We start from the raw sequence: 16,375 nt of genomic DNA, 5'->3' as shown, positions 1-16,375 counted from the left end.
TTTCTGTTAACTCAAAGCAGTTACAACCAGTGTCTGCAGCCTCTGTGGCCTTTTGGGGACCAGCCCTTTTGGAAAATCCAGTGTTCTTTGCTTTTCTGTTAATTCAAAGAAGTTACAACCAGTGTCTGCAGACTCTGTGGCCCTTTGGGGACCAGCTCTTCCTGGCAATACAGTGTTCTTTGCTTTTCTGTTAACTCAAAGCAGTTACAACCAGTTACTGCGGGCTCAGTGGCCCTTTGGTGACCAGCCCTTCCTGAAAACCCAGTCTTCTTTGCCTTTCTGTTAACTCAAAGCAGTTACAACCAGTGTCTGCAGCCTCTGTGGCCTTTTGGGGACCAGCCCTTTTGGAAAATCCAGTGTTCTTTGCTTTTCTGTTAATTCAAAGAAGTTACAACCAGTGTCTGCAGACTCTGTGGCCCTTTGGGGAACAGCTCTTCCTGGCAATACAGTGTTCTTTGCTTTTCTGTTAACTCAAAGAAGTTACAACCAGTGTCTGCGGCCTCTGTGGCCCTTTGGGGACCAGCCCTTCGTGAAAATCCAGTGTTCTTTGCTTTTCTGTTAACTCAAAGCAGTTACAACCAGTTACTGCGGGCTCAGTGGCCCTTTGGGGACCAGCCCTTCCTGAAACTCCAGTGTTCTTTGCCTTTCTGGTAACTCAAAGCAGTTACAACCAGTGTCTGTGGCCTCTGTGGCCCTTTGGGGACCAGCCCTTTTGGAAAATCCATTGTTCTTTTTTTTTCTGTTACCTCAAAGCAGTTACAACCAGTGTCTGCGGGCTCACTGGCCCTTTGGGGACCAGCCCTTTCTGAAAATCCAGTGTTCTTTGCTTTTCTGTTAACTCAAAGCAGTTACAAACAGTGTCTTTGGCGTCTTTGGCCCTTTGGGGACCAGCCTTTTGGAAAATCCGGTGTTCTTTGGTTTTCTGTTAACTCAAAGCAGTTGCAACCAGTGTCTGCGGGCTCAGTGTCCCTTTGGGGACCAGCACTTTTTCAAAATCCAGTGTTCTTTTCTTTTCTGTTAACTCAAAGCAGTTACAACCAGTGTCTGTGGGCTCAGTGGCCCTTTGGGGACCAGCCCTTTTGGAAAATACAGTGTTCTTTGCTTTTCTGTTAACTCAAAGCAGTTACAACCAGCGACTGTGGGCTCAGTGGCCTTTTGGGGACCAGCCGTTCCAGAAAATCCAGTGTTCCTTGCTTTTCTATTCACTCAAAGCCGTTACAACCTTTGTCTGCGGGATCAGTGGCCCTTTGGAGACCAGCCCTTCCTGAAAATCCTGTGTTCTTCCCTTTTCTGTTAATTCAAATTAGTTTTAAACCAGTGTCTGCGGCCTCAGTGGCCTTTTGGGGACCAGCCCTTCCTGAAAATACAGTGTTCCTTGCTTTTCTGTTAACTCAAAGCAGTTACAACCAGTTACTGCGGGCTCAGTGGCCCTTTGGGGACCAGCCCTTCCTGAAAACCCAGTCTTCTTTGCCTTTCTGTTAACTCAAAGCAGTTACAAACAGTGTCTTCGGAGTCTGTGGCCCTTTGGGGACCAGCCTTTTGGAAAATCCGGTGTTCTTTGGTTTTGTGTTAACTCAAAGCAGTTACAACCAGTGTCTGTGGCCTCTGTGGCCCTTTGGGGACCGGCCCTTTTGGAAAATCCAGTGTTTTTTTCTTTTTTGTTAACTCAAAGAAGTGACAACCAGTGTCTGCGGCTTCTGTGGCCCTTTGGGGACCAGCCCTTTTTGAAAATCCTGTGTTCTTTGCTTTTCTGTTAACTCAAAGCAGTTACAACCAGTGACTGCGGGCTCACTGGCTCTTTGGGGACCAGCCCTTCCTGAAAATCCAGTGTTCTTTGCTTTTCTGTTAACTCAAAGCAGTTACAACCAGTGTCTGCGGCCTCTGTGGCCCTTTGGGGACCAGCCGTTTGGAAAATCCTGTGTTCTTTGGTTTTCTGTTATATCAAAGCAGTTACAACCAGTGTCTGCGGGCTCAGTGGCCCTTTGGGGACCAGCCCTTTTAGAAAATCCAGTGTTCTTTGCCTTTCTGTTAACTCAAAGCAGTTACAACCAGCGACTGCGGGCTCAGTGGCCTTTTGGGGACCAGCCCTTCCAGAAAATCCAGTGTTCTTTGCTTTTCTATTCACTCAAAGCCGTTACAACCTTTGTCTGCGGGCTCAGTGGCCCTTTGGAGACCATCCCTTCCTGAAAATCCAGTGTTCTTTGCTTTTCTGTTAACTCAAAGCAGTTACAAACAGTGTCTGCGGGCTCAGTGGCCTTTTGGGGACCAGCCCTTCCTGAAAATACAGTGTTCTTTGCTTTTCTGTTAACTCAAAGCAGTTACAACCAGTTACTGCGGGCTCAGTGGCCCTTTGGGGACCAGCCCTTCCTGAAAACCCAGTCTTCTTTGCCTTTCTGTTAACTCAAAGCAGTTACAAACAGTGTCTTCGGAGTCTGTGGCCCTTTGGGGACCAGCCTTTTGGAAAATCCGGTGTTCTTTGGTTTTGTGTTAACTCAAAGCACATACAACCAGTGTCTGCGGGCTCAGTGTCCCTTTGGGGACCAGCACTTTTTCAAAATCCAGTGTTTTTTTCTTTTCCGTTAACTCAAAGCAGTTATAACCAGTGTCTGTGGGCTCAGTGGCCCTTTGGGGACCAGCCCTTTTGGAAAATCAAGTGTTCTTTGCTTTTCTGTTAACTCAAAGTAGTTACAACCAGCGACTGTGGGCTCAGTGGCCTTTTGGGGACCAGCCGTTCCAGAAAATCCAGTGTTCTTTGCTTTTCTATTCACTCAAAGCCGTTACAACCTTTGTCTGCGGGATCAGTGGCCCTTTGGAGACCAGCCCTTCCTGAAAATCCTGTGTTCTTCCCTTTTCCGTTAATTCAAATTAGTTTTAAACCAGTGTCTGCGGCCTCAGTGGCCTTTTGGGGACCAGCCCTTCCTGAAAATACAGTGTTCTTTGCTTTTCTGTTAACTCAAAGCAGTTACAACCAGTTACTGCGGGCTCAGTGGCCCTTTGGTGACCAGCCCTTCCTGAAAACCCAGTCTTCTTTGCCTTTCTGTTAAATCAAAGCAGTTACAACCAGTGTCTGCGGCCTCTGTGGCCTTTTGGGGACAGGCCCTTTTGGAAAATCCTGTGTTCTTTGTTTTTCTGTTAACTCAAAGAAGTTACAACCAGTGTCTGCGGCCTCTGTGGCCCTTTGGGGACCAGCCCTTTTGGAAAATCCTGTGTTCTTTGCCTTTATGTTAATTCAAAGAAGTTACAACCAGTGTCTGTGGCCTCTGTGGCCCTTTGGGGACCGGCCCTTTTGGAAAATCCAGTGTTCTTTGCTTTTTTGTTAACTCAAAGAAGTTACAACCAGTGTCTGCGGCTTCTGTAGCCCTTTGGGGACCAGCCCTTTTGGAAAATCCTGTGTTCTTTGCTTTTCTGTTAACTCAAAGCAGTTACAACCAGTGTCTGCGGCCTCTGTGACCCTTTGGGGACCAGCACTTAGGAAAATCCATTGTTCTTTGCTTTTCTGTTAACTCAAAGCAGTTACAACCAGTGTCTGCGGGCTCACTGGCCCTTTGGTGACCAGCCCTTCCTGAAACTCCAGTGTTCTTTGCTTTTCTGTTAACTCAAAGCAGGTACAACCAGTGTCTGCGGCCTCTGTGGCCCTTTGGGGACCAGCCGTTTGGAAAATCCTGTGTTCTTTGTTTTTCTGTTATCTCAAAGCAGTTACAACCAGTGTCTGCGGGCTCAGTGGCCCTTTGGGGACCAGCCCTTTTGGAAAATCCAGTGTTCTTTGCTTTTCTGTTAACTCAAAGCAGTTACAACCAGCGACTGCGGGCTCAGTGGCCCTTTGGAGACCATCCCTTCCTGAAAATCCAGTGTTCTTTGCTTTTCTGTTAACTCAAAGCAGTTACAACCAGTTCCTGCGGGCTCAGTGGCCCTTTGGGGACCAGCCCTTCCTGAAAACCCAGTCTTCTTTGCCTTTCTGTTAACTCAAAGCAGTTACAAACAGTGTCTTCGGCGTCTGTGGCCCTTTGGGGACCAGCCTTTTGGAAAATCCAGTGTTCTTTGGTTTTCTGTTAACTCAAAGCAGTTACAACCAGTGTCTGCGGGCTCAGTGTCCCTTTGGGGACCAGCACTTTTTCAAAATCCAGTGTTCTTTTCTTTTCTGTTAACTCAAAGCAGTTATAACCAGTGTCTGTGGGCTCAGTGGCCCTTTGGGGACCAGCCCTTTTGGAAAATACAGTGTTCTTTGCTTTTCTGTTAACTCAAAGCAGTTACAACCAGCGACTGTGGGCTCAGTGGCCTTTTGGGGACCAGCCGTTCCAGAAAATCCAGTGTTCTTTGCTTTTCTATTCACTCAAAGCCGTTACAACCTTTGTCTGCGGGATCAGTGGCCCTTTGGAGACCAGCCCTTCCTGAAAATCCTGTGTTCTTCCCTTTTCTGTTAATTCAAATTAGTTTTAAACCAGTGTCTGCGGCCTCAGTGGCCTTTTGGGGACCAGCCCTTCCTGAAAATACAGTGTTCTTTGCTTTTCTGTTAACTCAAAGCAGTTACAACCAGTTACTGCGGGCTCAGTGGCCCTTTGGTGGCCAGCCCTTCCTGAAAACCCAGTGTTCTTTGCCTTTCTGTTAAATCAAAGCAGTTACAACCAGTGTCTGCGGCCTCTGTGGCCTTTTGGGGACCAGCCCTTTTGGAAAATCCTGTGTTCTTTGCTTTTCTGTTAACTCAAAGAAGTTACAACCAGTGTCTGCGGCCTCTGTGGCCCTTTGGGGACCAGCCCTTTTGGAAAATCCTGTGTTCTTTGCCTTTCTGTTAATTCAAAGAAGTTACAACCAGTGTCTGCAGACTCTGTGGCCCTTTGGGGACCAGCCCTTCCTGAAACTCCTGTGTTCTTTGCCTGTCTGTTAATTCAAATAAGTTACAACCAGTGCCTGCGGCCTCTGTGGCCCTTTGGGGACCAGCTCTTCCTGATAATACAGTGTTCTTTGCTTTTCTGTTAACTCAAAGTAGTTACAACCAGTGTCTGCAGCCTCTTTGGCCCTTTGGGGACCAGCCCTTCGTGAAAATCCAGTGTTCTTTGCTTTTCTGTTAACTCAAAGCAGTTACAACCAGTTGCTGCGGGCTCAGTGGCCCTTTGGGGACGAGCCCTTCCTGAAACTCCAGTGTTAACTCAAAACTGTAACTGTTAACTCAAAGCAGTTACAACCAGTGTCTGTGGCCTCTGTGGCCCTTTGGGGACCGGCCCTTTTGGAAAATCCAGTGTTCTTTGCTTTTTTGTTAACTCAAAGCAGGTACAACCAGTGTCTGCGGCTTCTGTAGCCCTTTGGGGACCAGCCCTTTTTGAAAATCCTGAGTTCTTTGCTTTTCTGTTAACTCAAAGCAGTTACAACCAGTGTCTGCGGCCTCTGTGACCCTTTGGGGACCAGCACTTAGGAAAATCCATTGTTCTTTGCTTTTCTGTTAACTCAAAGCAGTTACAACCAGTGTCTGCGGGCTCAGTGGCCCTTTGGGGACCAGCCCTTTTGGAAAATCCAGTGTTCTTTAGTTTTCTGTTATCTCAAAGCAGTTACAACCAGTGTCTGCGGGCTCAGTGGCCCTTTGGGGACCAGCCCTTTTGGAAAATCCAGTGTTCTTTGCTTTTCTGTTAACTCAAAGCAGTTACAACCAGCGACTGCGGGCTCAGTGGCCCTTTGGGGACCAGCCGTTCCAGAAAATCCAGTGTTCTTTGCTTTTCTATTCACTCAAAGCCGTTACAACCTTTGTCTGCGGGATCAGTGGCCCTTTGGAGACCAGCCCTTCCTGAAAATCCTGTGTTCTTCCCTTTTCTGTTAATTCAAATTAGTTTTAAACCAGTGTCTGCGGCCTCAGTGGCCTTTTGGGGACCAGCCCTTCCTGAAAATACAGTGTTCTTTGCTTTTCTGTTAACTCAAAGCAGTTACAACCAGTTACTGCGGGCTCAGTGGCCCTTTGGTGACCAGCCCTTCCTGAAAACCCAGTGTTCTTTGCCTTTCTGTTAAATCAAAGCAGTTACAACCAGTGTCTGCGGCCTCTGTGGCCTTTTGGGGACCAGCCCTTTTGGAAAATCCTGTGTTCTTTGCTTTTCTGTTAACTCAAAGCAGTTACAACCAGTGTCTGCGGCCTCTGTGGCCCTTTGGGGACCAGCCCTTTTGGAAAATACAGTGTTCTTTGCTTTTCTGTTAATTCAAAGAAGTTACAACCGGTGTCTGCAGACTCTGTGGCCCTTTGGGGACCAGCCCTTCCTGAAACTCCAGTGTTCTTTGCCTTTCTGTTAACTCAAAGAAGTTACAACCAGTGCCTGCGGCCTCTGTGGCCCTTTGGGGACCAGCCCTTCATAAAAATCCTGTGTTCCTTGCTTTTCTGTTAACTCAAAGCAGTTACAACCAGTGTCTGCGGGCTCAGTGGCCCTTTGGTGACCTCCCTTCCTGAAAATCCTGTGTTCTTTGCTTTTCTGTTAACTCAAAGCAGTTACAACCAGTTACTGCGGGCTCAGTGGCCCTTTGGGGACCAGCCCTTCCTGAAACTCCAGTGTTCTTTGCCTTTCTGTTAACTCAAAGCAGGTACAATCAGTGTCTGCGGGCTCAGTGGCCTTTTGGGGACCAGCCCTTCCTGAAAATACAGTGTTCTTTGCTTTTCTGTTAACTCAAAGCAGTTACAACCAGTTACTGCGCGCTCAGTGGCCCTTTGGTGACCAGCCCTTCCTGAAAACCCAGTCTTCTTTGCCTTTCTGTTAACTCAAAGCAGTTACAACCAGTGTCTGCGGCCTCTGTGGCCTTTTGGGGACCAGCCCTTTTGGAAAATCCTGTGTTCTTTGCTTTTCTGTTAACTCAAAGCAGTTACAACCAGTGTCTGCGGCCTCTGTGGCCCTTTGGGGACCAGCCCTTTTGGAAAATACAGTGTTCTTTGCTTTTCTGTTAATTCAAAGAAGTTACAACCGGTGTCTGCAGACTCTGTGGCCCTTTGGGGACCAGCCCTTCCTGAAACTCCAGTGTTTTTTGCCTTTCGGTTAACTCAAAGAAGTTACAACCAGTGCCTGCGGCTTCTGTGGCCCTTTGGGGACCAGCCCTTCATAAAAATCCTGTGTTCTTTGCTTTTCTGTTAACTCAAAGCAGTTACAACCAGTGTCTGCGGCCTCTGTGGCCCTTTGGGGACCAGCCCTTCCTGAAACTCCAGTGTTCTTTGCCTTTCTGTTAACTCAAAGCAGGTACAACCAGTGTCTGCGGGATCAGTGGCCCTTTGGGGACCGGCCCTTTTGGAAAATCCAGTGTTCTTTGCTTTTTTGTTAACTCAAAGAAGTTACAACCACTGTCTGCGGCCTCTGTGGCCCTTTGGGGACCAGCCCTTCGTGAAAATCCAGTGTTCTTTGCTTTTCTGTTAACTCAAAGCAGTTACAACCAGTTACTGCGGGCTCAGTGGCCCTTTGGGGACGAGCCCTTCCTGAAACTCCAGTGTTAACTCAAAACTGTAACTGTTAACTCAAAGCAGTTACAACGAGTGTCTGTGGCCTCTGTGGCCCTTTGGGGACCGGCCCTTTTGGAAAATCCAGTGTTCTTTGCTTTTTTGTTAACTCAAAGCAGGTACAACCAGTTTCTGCGGCTTCTGTAGCACTTTGGACACCAGCCCTTTTTGAAAATCCTGTGTTCTTTGCTTTTCTGTTAACTCAAAGCAGTTACAACCAGTGTCTGCGGCCTCTGTGACCCTTTGGGGACCAGCACTTTGGAAAATCCATTGTTCTTTGCTTTTCTGTTAACACAAAGCAGTTACAACCAGTGTCTGCGGGCTCACTGGCCCTTTGGTGACCAGCCCTTTCTGAAAATCCAGTGTTCTTTGCTTTTCTGTTAACTCAAAGCAGTTACAACCAGTGTCTTCGGCCTCTGTGGCCCTTTGGGGACCAGCCGTTTGGAAAATCCTGTGTTCTTTGGTTTTCTGTTATCTCAAAGCAGTTACAACCAGTGTCTGCGGGCTCAGTGGCCCTTTGGGGACCAGCCCTTTTGGAAAATCCAGTGTTCTTTGCTTTTCTGTTAACTCAAAGCAGTTACAACCAGCGACTGCGGGCTCAGTGGCCTTTTGGGGACCAGCCCTTCCAGAAAATCCAGTGTTCTTTGCATTTCTATTCACTCAAAGCCGTTACAACCTTTGTCTGCGGGCTCAGTGGCCCTTTGGTGACCAGCCCTTCCTGAAAACCCAGTCTTCTTTGCCTTTCTGTTAACTCAAAGCAGTTATAACCAGTGTCTGCGGCCTCTGTGGCCTTTTGGGGACCAGCCCTTTTGGAAAATCCTGTGTTCTTTGCTTTTCTGTTAACTCAAAGCAGTTACAACCAGTGTCTGCGGCCTCTGTGGCCCTTTGGGGACCAGCCCTTTCTGAAAATACAGTGTTCTTTGCTTTTCTGTTAATTCAAAGAAGTTACAACCGGTGTCTGCAGACTCTGTGGCCCTTTGGGGACCAGCCCTTCCTGAAACTCCAGTGTTCTTTGCCTTTCTGTTAACTCAAAGAAGTTACAACCAGTGCCTGCGGCCTCTGTGGCCCTTTGGGGACCAGCCCTTCATAAAAATCCTGTGTTCCTTGCTTTTCTGTTAACTCAAAGCAGTTACAACCAGTGTCTGCGGGCTCAGTGGCCCTTTGGTGACCTCCCTTCCTGAAAATCCTGTGTTCTTTGCTTTTCTGTTAACTCAAAGCAGTTACAACCAGTTACTGCGGGCTCAGTGGCCCTTTGGGGACCAGCCCTTCCTGAAACTCCAGTGTTCTTTGCCTTTCTGTTAACTCAAAGCAGGTACAATCAGTGTCTGCGGGCTCAGTGGCCTTTTGGGGACCAGCCCTTCCTGAAAATACAGTGTTCTTTGCTTTTCTGTTAACTCAAAGCAGTTACAACCAGTTACTGCGCGCTCAGTGGCCCTTTGGTGACCAGCCCTTCCTGAAAACCCAGTCTTCTTTGCCTTTCTGTTAACTCAAAGCAGTTACAACCAGTGTCTGCGGCCTCTGTGGCCTTTTGGGGACCAGCCCTTTTGGAAAATCCTGTGTTCTTTGCTTTTCTGTTAACTCAAAGCAGTTACAACCAGTGTCTGCGGCCTCTGTGGCCCTTTGGGGACCAGCCCTTTTGGAAAATACAGTGTTCTTTGCTTTTCTGTTAATTCAAAGAAGTTACAACCGGTGTCTGCAGACTCTGTGGCCCTTTGGGGACCAGCCCTTCCTGAAACTCCAGTGTTTTTTGCCTTTCGGTTAACTCAAAGAAGTTACAACCAGTGCCTGCGGCTTCTGTGGCCCTTTGGGGACCAGCCCTTCATAAAAATCCTGTGTTCTTTGCTTTTCTGTTAACTCAAAGCAGTTACAACCAGTTACTGCGGGCTCAGTGGCCCTTTGGGGACCAGCCCTTCCTGAAACTCCAGTGTTCTTTGCCTTTCTGTTAACTCAAAGCAGGTACAACCAGTGTCTGCGGGATCAGTGGCCCTTTGGGGACCGGCCCTTTTGGAAAATCCAGTGTTCTTTGCTTTTTTGTTAACTCAAAGAAGTTACAACCACTGTCTGCGGCCTCTGTGGCCCTTTGGGGACCAGCCCTTCGTGAAAATCCAGTGTTCTTTGCTTTTCTGTTAACTCAAAGCAGTTACAACCAGTTACTGCGGGCTCAGTGGCCCTTTGGGGACGAGCCCTTCCTGAAACTCCAGTGTTAACTCAAAACTGTAACTGTTAACTCAAAGCAGTTACAACGAGTGTCTGTGGCCTCTGTGGCCCTTTGGGGACCGGCCCTTTTGGAAAATCCAGTGTTCTTTGCTTTTTTGTTAACTCAAAGCAGGTACAACCAGTTTCTGCGGCTTCTGTAGCACTTTGGACACCAGCCCTTTTTGAAAATCCTGTGTTCTTTGCTTTTCTGTTAACTCAAAGCAGTTACAACCAGTGTCTGCGGCCTCTGTGACCCTTTGGGGACCAGCACTTTGGAAAATCCATTGTTCTTTGCTTTTCTGTTAACACAAAGCAGTTACAACCAGTGTCTGCGGGCTCACTGGCCCTTTGGTGACCAGCCCTTTCTGAAAATCCAGTGTTCTTTGCTTTTCTGTTAACTCAAAGCAGTTACAACCAGTGTCTTCGGCCTCTGTGGCCCTTTGGGGACCAGCCGTTTGGAAAATCCTGTGTTCTTTGGTTTTCTGTTATCTCAAAGCAGTTACAACCAGTGTCTGCGGGCTCAGTGGCCCTTTGGGGACCAGCCCTTTTGGAAAATCCAGTGTTCTTTGCTTTTCTGTTAACTCAAAGCAGTTACAACCAGCGACTGCGGGCTCAGTGGCCTTTTGGGGACCAGCCCTTCCAGAAAATCCAGTGTTCTTTGCATTTCTATTCACTCAAAGCCGTTACAACCTTTGTCTGCGGGCTCAGTGGCCCTTTGGTGACCAGCCCTTCCTGAAAACCCAGTCTTCTTTGCCTTTCTGTTAACTCAAAGCAGTTATAACCAGTGTCTGCGGCCTCTGTGGCCTTTTGGGGACCAGCCCTTTTGGAAAATCCTGTGTTCTTTGCTTTTCTGTTAACTCAAAGCAGTTACAACCAGTGTCTGCGGCCTCTGTGGCCCTTTGGGGACCAGCCCTTTCTGAAAATACAGTGTTCTTTGCTTTTCTGTTAATTCAAAGAAGTTACAACCGGTGTCTGCAGACTCTGTGGCCCTTTGGGGACCAGCCCTTCCTGAAACTCCAGTGTTCTTTGCCTTTCTGTTAACTCAAAGAAGTTACAACCAGTGCCTGCGGCCTCTGTGGCCCTTTGGGGACCAGCCCTTCATAAAAATCCTGTGTTCCTTGCTTTTCTGTTAACTCAAAGCAGTTACAACCAGTGTCTGCGGGCTCAGTGGCCCTTTGGTGACCTCCCTTCCTGAAAATCCTGTGTTCTTTGCTTTTCTGTTAACTCAAAGCAGTTACAACCAGTTACTGCGGGCTCAGTGGCCCTTTGGGGACCAGCCCTTCCTGAAACTCCAGTGTTCTTTGCCTTTCTGTTAACTCAAAGCAGGTACAATCAGTGTCTGCGGGCTCAGTGGCCTTTTGGGGACCAGCCCTTCCTGAAAATACAGTGTTCTTTGCTTTTCTGTTAACTCAAAGCAGTTACAACCAGTTACTGCGCGCTCAGTGGCCCTTTGGTGACCAGCCCTTCCTGAAAACCCAGTCTTCTTTGCCTTTCTGTTAACTCAAAGCAGTTACAACCAGTGTCTGCGGCCTCTGTGGCCTTTTGGGGACCAGCCCTTTTGGAAAATCCTGTGTTCTTTGCTTTTCTGTTAACTCAAAGCAGTTACAACCAGTGTCTGCGGCCTCTGTGGCCCTTTGGGGACCAGCCCTTTTGGAAAATACAGTGTTCTTTGCTTTTCTGTTAATTCAAAGAAGTTACAACCGGTGTCTGCAGACTCTGTGGCCCTTTGGGGACCAGCCCTTCCTGAAACTCCAGTGTTTTTTGCCTTTCGGTTAACTCAAAGAAGTTACAACCAGTGCCTGCGGCTTCTGTGGCCCTTTGGGGACCAGCCCTTCATAAAAATCCTGTGTTCTTTGCTTTTCTGTTAACTCAAAGCAGTTACAACCAGTTACTGCGGGCTCAGTGGCCCTTTGGGGACCAGCCCTTCCTGAAACTCCAGTGTTCTTTGCCTTTCTGTTAACTCAAAGCAGGTACAACCAGTGTCTGCGGGATCAGTGGCCCTTTGGGGACCGGCCCTTTTGGAAAATCCAGTGTTCTTTGCTTTTTTGTTAACTCAAAGAAGTTACAACCACTGTCTGCGGCCTCTGTGGCCCTTTGGGGACCAGCCCTTCATGAAAATCCAGTGTTCTTTGCTTTTCTGTTAACTCAAAGCAGTTACAACCAGTTACTGCGGGCTCAGTGGCCTTTTTGGGGACCAACCCTTCCTGAAAATACAGTGTTCTTTGCTTTTCTGTTCACTCAAAGCAGTTACAACCAGTTACTGCGGGCTCTGTGGCCCTTTGGTGACCTTCCTTCCTGAAAATCCTGTGTTCTTTGCCTTTCTGTTAACTCAAAGCAGTTACAACCAGTGTCTGCGGGCTCAGTGGCCTTTTGGGGACCAGCCCTTCCTGAAAATACAGTGTTCTTTCCTTTTCTGTTAACTCAAAGCAGTTACAACCAGTTACTGCGGGCTCAGTGGCCCTTTGGTGACCAGCCCTTCCTGAAAACCCAGTCTTCTTTGCCTTTCTGTTCACTCAAAGCAGTTACAACCAGTGTCTGCGGCCTCTGTGGCCTTTTGGGGACCAGCCCTTTTGGAAAATCCTGTGTTCTTTGCTTTTCTGTTAACTCAAAGCAGTTACAACCAGTGTCTGCGGCCTCTGTGGCCCTTTGGGGACCAGTCCTTTTGGAAAATACAGTGTTCTTTGCTTTTCTGTTAATTCAAAGAAGTTACAACCGGTGTCTGCAGACTCTGTGGCCCTTTGGGGACCAGCCCTTCCTGAAACTCCAGTGTTCTTTGCCTTTCTGTTAACTCAAAGAAGTTACAACCAGTGCCTGCGGCTTCTGTGGCCCTTTGGGGACCAGCCCTTCATAAAAACCCTGTGTTCTTTGCTTTTCTGTTAACTCAAAGCAGTTACAACCAGTGTCTGCGGGCTCAGTGGCCCTTTGGTGACCTCCCTTCCTGAAAATCCTGTGTTCTTTGCTTTTCTGTTAACTCAAAGCAGTTGCAACCAGTTACTGCGGGCTCAGTGGCCCTTTGGGGACCAGCCCTTCCTGAAACTCCAGTGGTCTTTGCCTTTTTGTTAACTCAAAGCAGGTACAATCAGTGTCTGCGGGATCAGTGGCCCTTTGGGGACCGGCCCTTTTGGAAAATCCAGTGTTCTTTGCTTTTTTGTTAACTCAAAGAAGTTACAACCACTGTCTGCGGCCTCTGTGGCCCTTTGGGGACCAGCCCTTCGTGAAAATCCAGTGTTCTTTGCTTTTCTGTTCACTCAAAGCAGTTACAACCAGTTACTGCGGGCTCAGTGGCCCTTTGGTGACCTCCCTTCCTGAAAATCCTGTGTTCTTTGCTTTTCTGTTAACTCAAAGCAGTTACAACCAGTTACTGCGGGCTCAGTGGCCCTTTGGGGACCAGCCCTTCCTGAAACTTCAGTGTTCTTTGGTTTTCTGTTAACTCAAAGCAGTTACAACCAGTGTATGCGGCCTCTGTGGCCCTTTGGGGACCGGCCCTTTTGGAAAATCCAGTGTTCTTTGCTTTTTTGTTAACTCAAAGAAGTTACAACCAGTGCCTGCGGCCTCTGTGGCCCTTTGGGGACCAGCCCTTTTTGAAAATCCTGTGTTCTTTGCTTTTCTGTTAACTCAAAGCAGTTACAACCAGTGACTGTGGGTTCATTGGCACCCAAAAAAAGGAACAGTAACACTAATGATAAAAGTAATTAAAATAATTTTTAATTAAGTAAAAATATATTTTTCATTATTGATAAATATTAATAATAAAAATAATTAAAAAAGAACAATTTAAAATGCTTCCCCTCCCAAAAAACAGGCAGTCCCCAGCCGCAGCCGCAGCCAGGGAGTGGGAGGCAGACAGCTCCATGCTCCCTGTCCCCAGCCCATGCATGCCAAAGCAGCACAGCCGAAGCACTCCACTAGCAGGCAGCAAGCCAAGAGAAAGCCCTCTGTCCACCCTCGCTTCCCCAGCTATAATGCGGCCACGCGGAACGTGCAGCCACTTTTTAAGGGCAATGGCCGCCCTTTACTGACCCGTGTCAACTCCTGATTGGCTCCCAGCGCTCCCAGCATCCTACCATCTATTTTTTTAAAAAATAATTTTTATTGATTTTTGTGTTTCATCAACAGAACAGTGAAAGGGGAAGGTTGGAAGGGGGAAGGGGGAAAAGGACGGGGAGTGCTCAGAGGGGAGGGGGGAAAGTCCAGAGAAAAAAAGAAAAAAAACACAAAAAATGTGATGTGACTTCCCAGGGTCTTCCAGGAATCTTTACCATTCGGTGAGAAGGTTGTTTCTTCCTTTTCCTGAATGCTGACAATTTTCCTTTCTTCCTTTCATTTTAGATATAGGTCAGGTCAATTACAATTGGTATTTCTTTTGTTTTTATGAAATCCTTAGTCTGTCCAGTCAGTTCTTCTGGTTGCACCGTTTATTCTCTGAGATAGATTGTCCATTTGTATGATGTCAAATGCTTTCATTATCCAGTCTTCCTGAGTTGGTATTTATTTTTGCTTCCACCTCTTAGCGAGTACTATTCTCACCGCTGTGCCTAGAAGGAATAAAATTTTTTTGATTCTTATTCATTTTAGTTTCTTTTTGAATACCTAGCAAGTATGTTTCTGGTACTTGTGGAAAATTTATCTTCAATATTTTTTGAGTGGTCTGATGTATTTTTTTCCAATATTTTTTTAATTTTCTCACAGGTCCACCATTGATGATAGAATGTGCCTGTCTTTTATCTGAAATGTTTTTGTTAAACTTTGCTACTTTCTCTGGTGTGTAATACCAGTGAAAAAACATTTTGCACCAGTTTTCTTTAAGATCACTGGCTATGGTGTATTTAATTTTGGTGGTCCAGATTTCTTCCCATTGACTCATCAAGATATTATGGCCTAGATCTTTTGCCCATTTTATTTGGCATTCCTTAACTTGTTCTTCTTCTGTGTTCCACAATAATAATTGTTTATACAATATTTTTATTAGTTTTTTATTTTTCTCCATAATAATATCCCATGTCCCTTTTCCCTGTTCAAAACCTAATTTTTCGTCCTTCCTAAAACCCTCCTGTATTTGGAAATAATTTAGCCATGTGATTTTCCCATTTGTCTTTTTTAAATTCTTCATAGGGTTTTAATACTATTAATCCCTCTTCATTTTTTTTGAGTATTTGGTGATAGGTTAGCCAATTTTCTTCTCCCAATTCTCTTTTATGTTTTGCTTCTACCAATGATATCCATAGTGGGGTGTTTCTGAAGAATCTAACTTTATATTTCTCCCATGTTTTGATTAGGGCTGCCCTTATATAGTGGTCACTAAAACTTTTCTCTATTTTTCTTCGATCATACCACAGATAACTGTGCCAGCCGGCTCTTAAGTCGTGACCTTGTAGGGTTAATATGTGGTTGTTTTTAAGTGTAGCCCATTCTTTAATTGCGACTAAATTGCAAGCCTCGTAATAAACTCTAATGTCGGGTAAACCCAGACCGCCTCTTCTCTTATCGTCTGTTAGTATTGTCATACTAATTCTTGGTTTCTGTTTTTCCATATGAATTTTGTTATATCTGAGTTCCATCTTTTGAACAGATAGTTGTTTCTAATCACCGGGAAAGTTTGAAATAAGAATAGTAATTGCGGGAGAATTACCATTTTTACTATTGAGATCCAGCCTAGGAAGGATATATTTTGGTTTTTCCATTTTTCCATGTCATTTTGTATTTTCTTCCATAGGGTCTCATAGTTATTTTTTATTAATGCTGCATTGCTTTTGGTGATATTGATTCCTAAATATTTTATTTTAGTTGCTATTTGGACCCCTGCTATTTTTTGTAGTGAGTCTTTAGTTTTTTCATCCATATTTTTAACAAGCAATTTTGTTTTTTGTTTATTTAGTTTGAACCCTGCCAGTGTTCCAAATTCTTCTATCTTTTTTAGCCAATCCCTTATGTTGTTTACTGGGTCATCGATAAAACATACCACATAGGTCTGCATAGGTTTTTAATTTATATTGCTGTTTTAAGATTTTTAATCCTTTTAGATTTGTGTCATTGTTTATGTTTCTTACTAGCGTTTCCATCACTAAAATGAAAAGCAATGGGGAGAGAGGGCACCCTTGTCGTGTGCCCTGAGTGATTTTTATCGATTTTCTTGTTTCTTGTCCACTGATTATTAAGGTGGCCTCTTGATTTTTGTAGATTGCATCAATTACATTTCTAAAATGATATCCCATGTCTATCTCTTTCGCTAGCAATTTTAAATAATTCCAATTAACTTTATCGAACGCCTTTTCGGCGTCGACGAAAAGTAGCGCGAGTTTTTTCTCATTATGTTTTTTGTAATACTCAATTATGTTTATTAATGTTCTAGTGTTATCTTTAATTTGTCTATTCGGAAGGAATCCTGATTGCTTTTTAGATATCCAATCTTTTAGAAATTCTTTTAGTCTTTCCACCATAATTATTGCGAAGATTTTATAATCATTATTTAAGAGTGAAATCGGGCAGTAGTTTTTAATTTCAGTTGGTTCAGTTCCTTCTTTATGTAATAAAGTTATATTTGCTTTTTCCCAGGATTTGGGGATTGTTCGCTTTTCTAATATGTTATTTGATATCTCTTGGAATAGAGGGCTCATTTCATTTTTGAAAGTTTTATAAAATATGGCTGTGAAGCCATCTAGCCCTGGTGCCTTGTTGTTTTTTTAGCTTTTTGATGGCTGTGTCAATTTCATGCATTGATACCGTTCCATT

This window comes from Anolis sagrei, chromosome Y (genome assembly GCF_037176765.1).
Source record: "Anolis sagrei isolate rAnoSag1 chromosome Y, rAnoSag1.mat, whole genome shotgun sequence".
In the NCBI taxonomy this organism is placed as follows: Eukaryota; Metazoa; Chordata; class Lepidosauria; order Squamata; family Dactyloidae; genus Anolis; species Anolis sagrei.
This window is presented reverse-complemented; position numbering follows the sequence as displayed.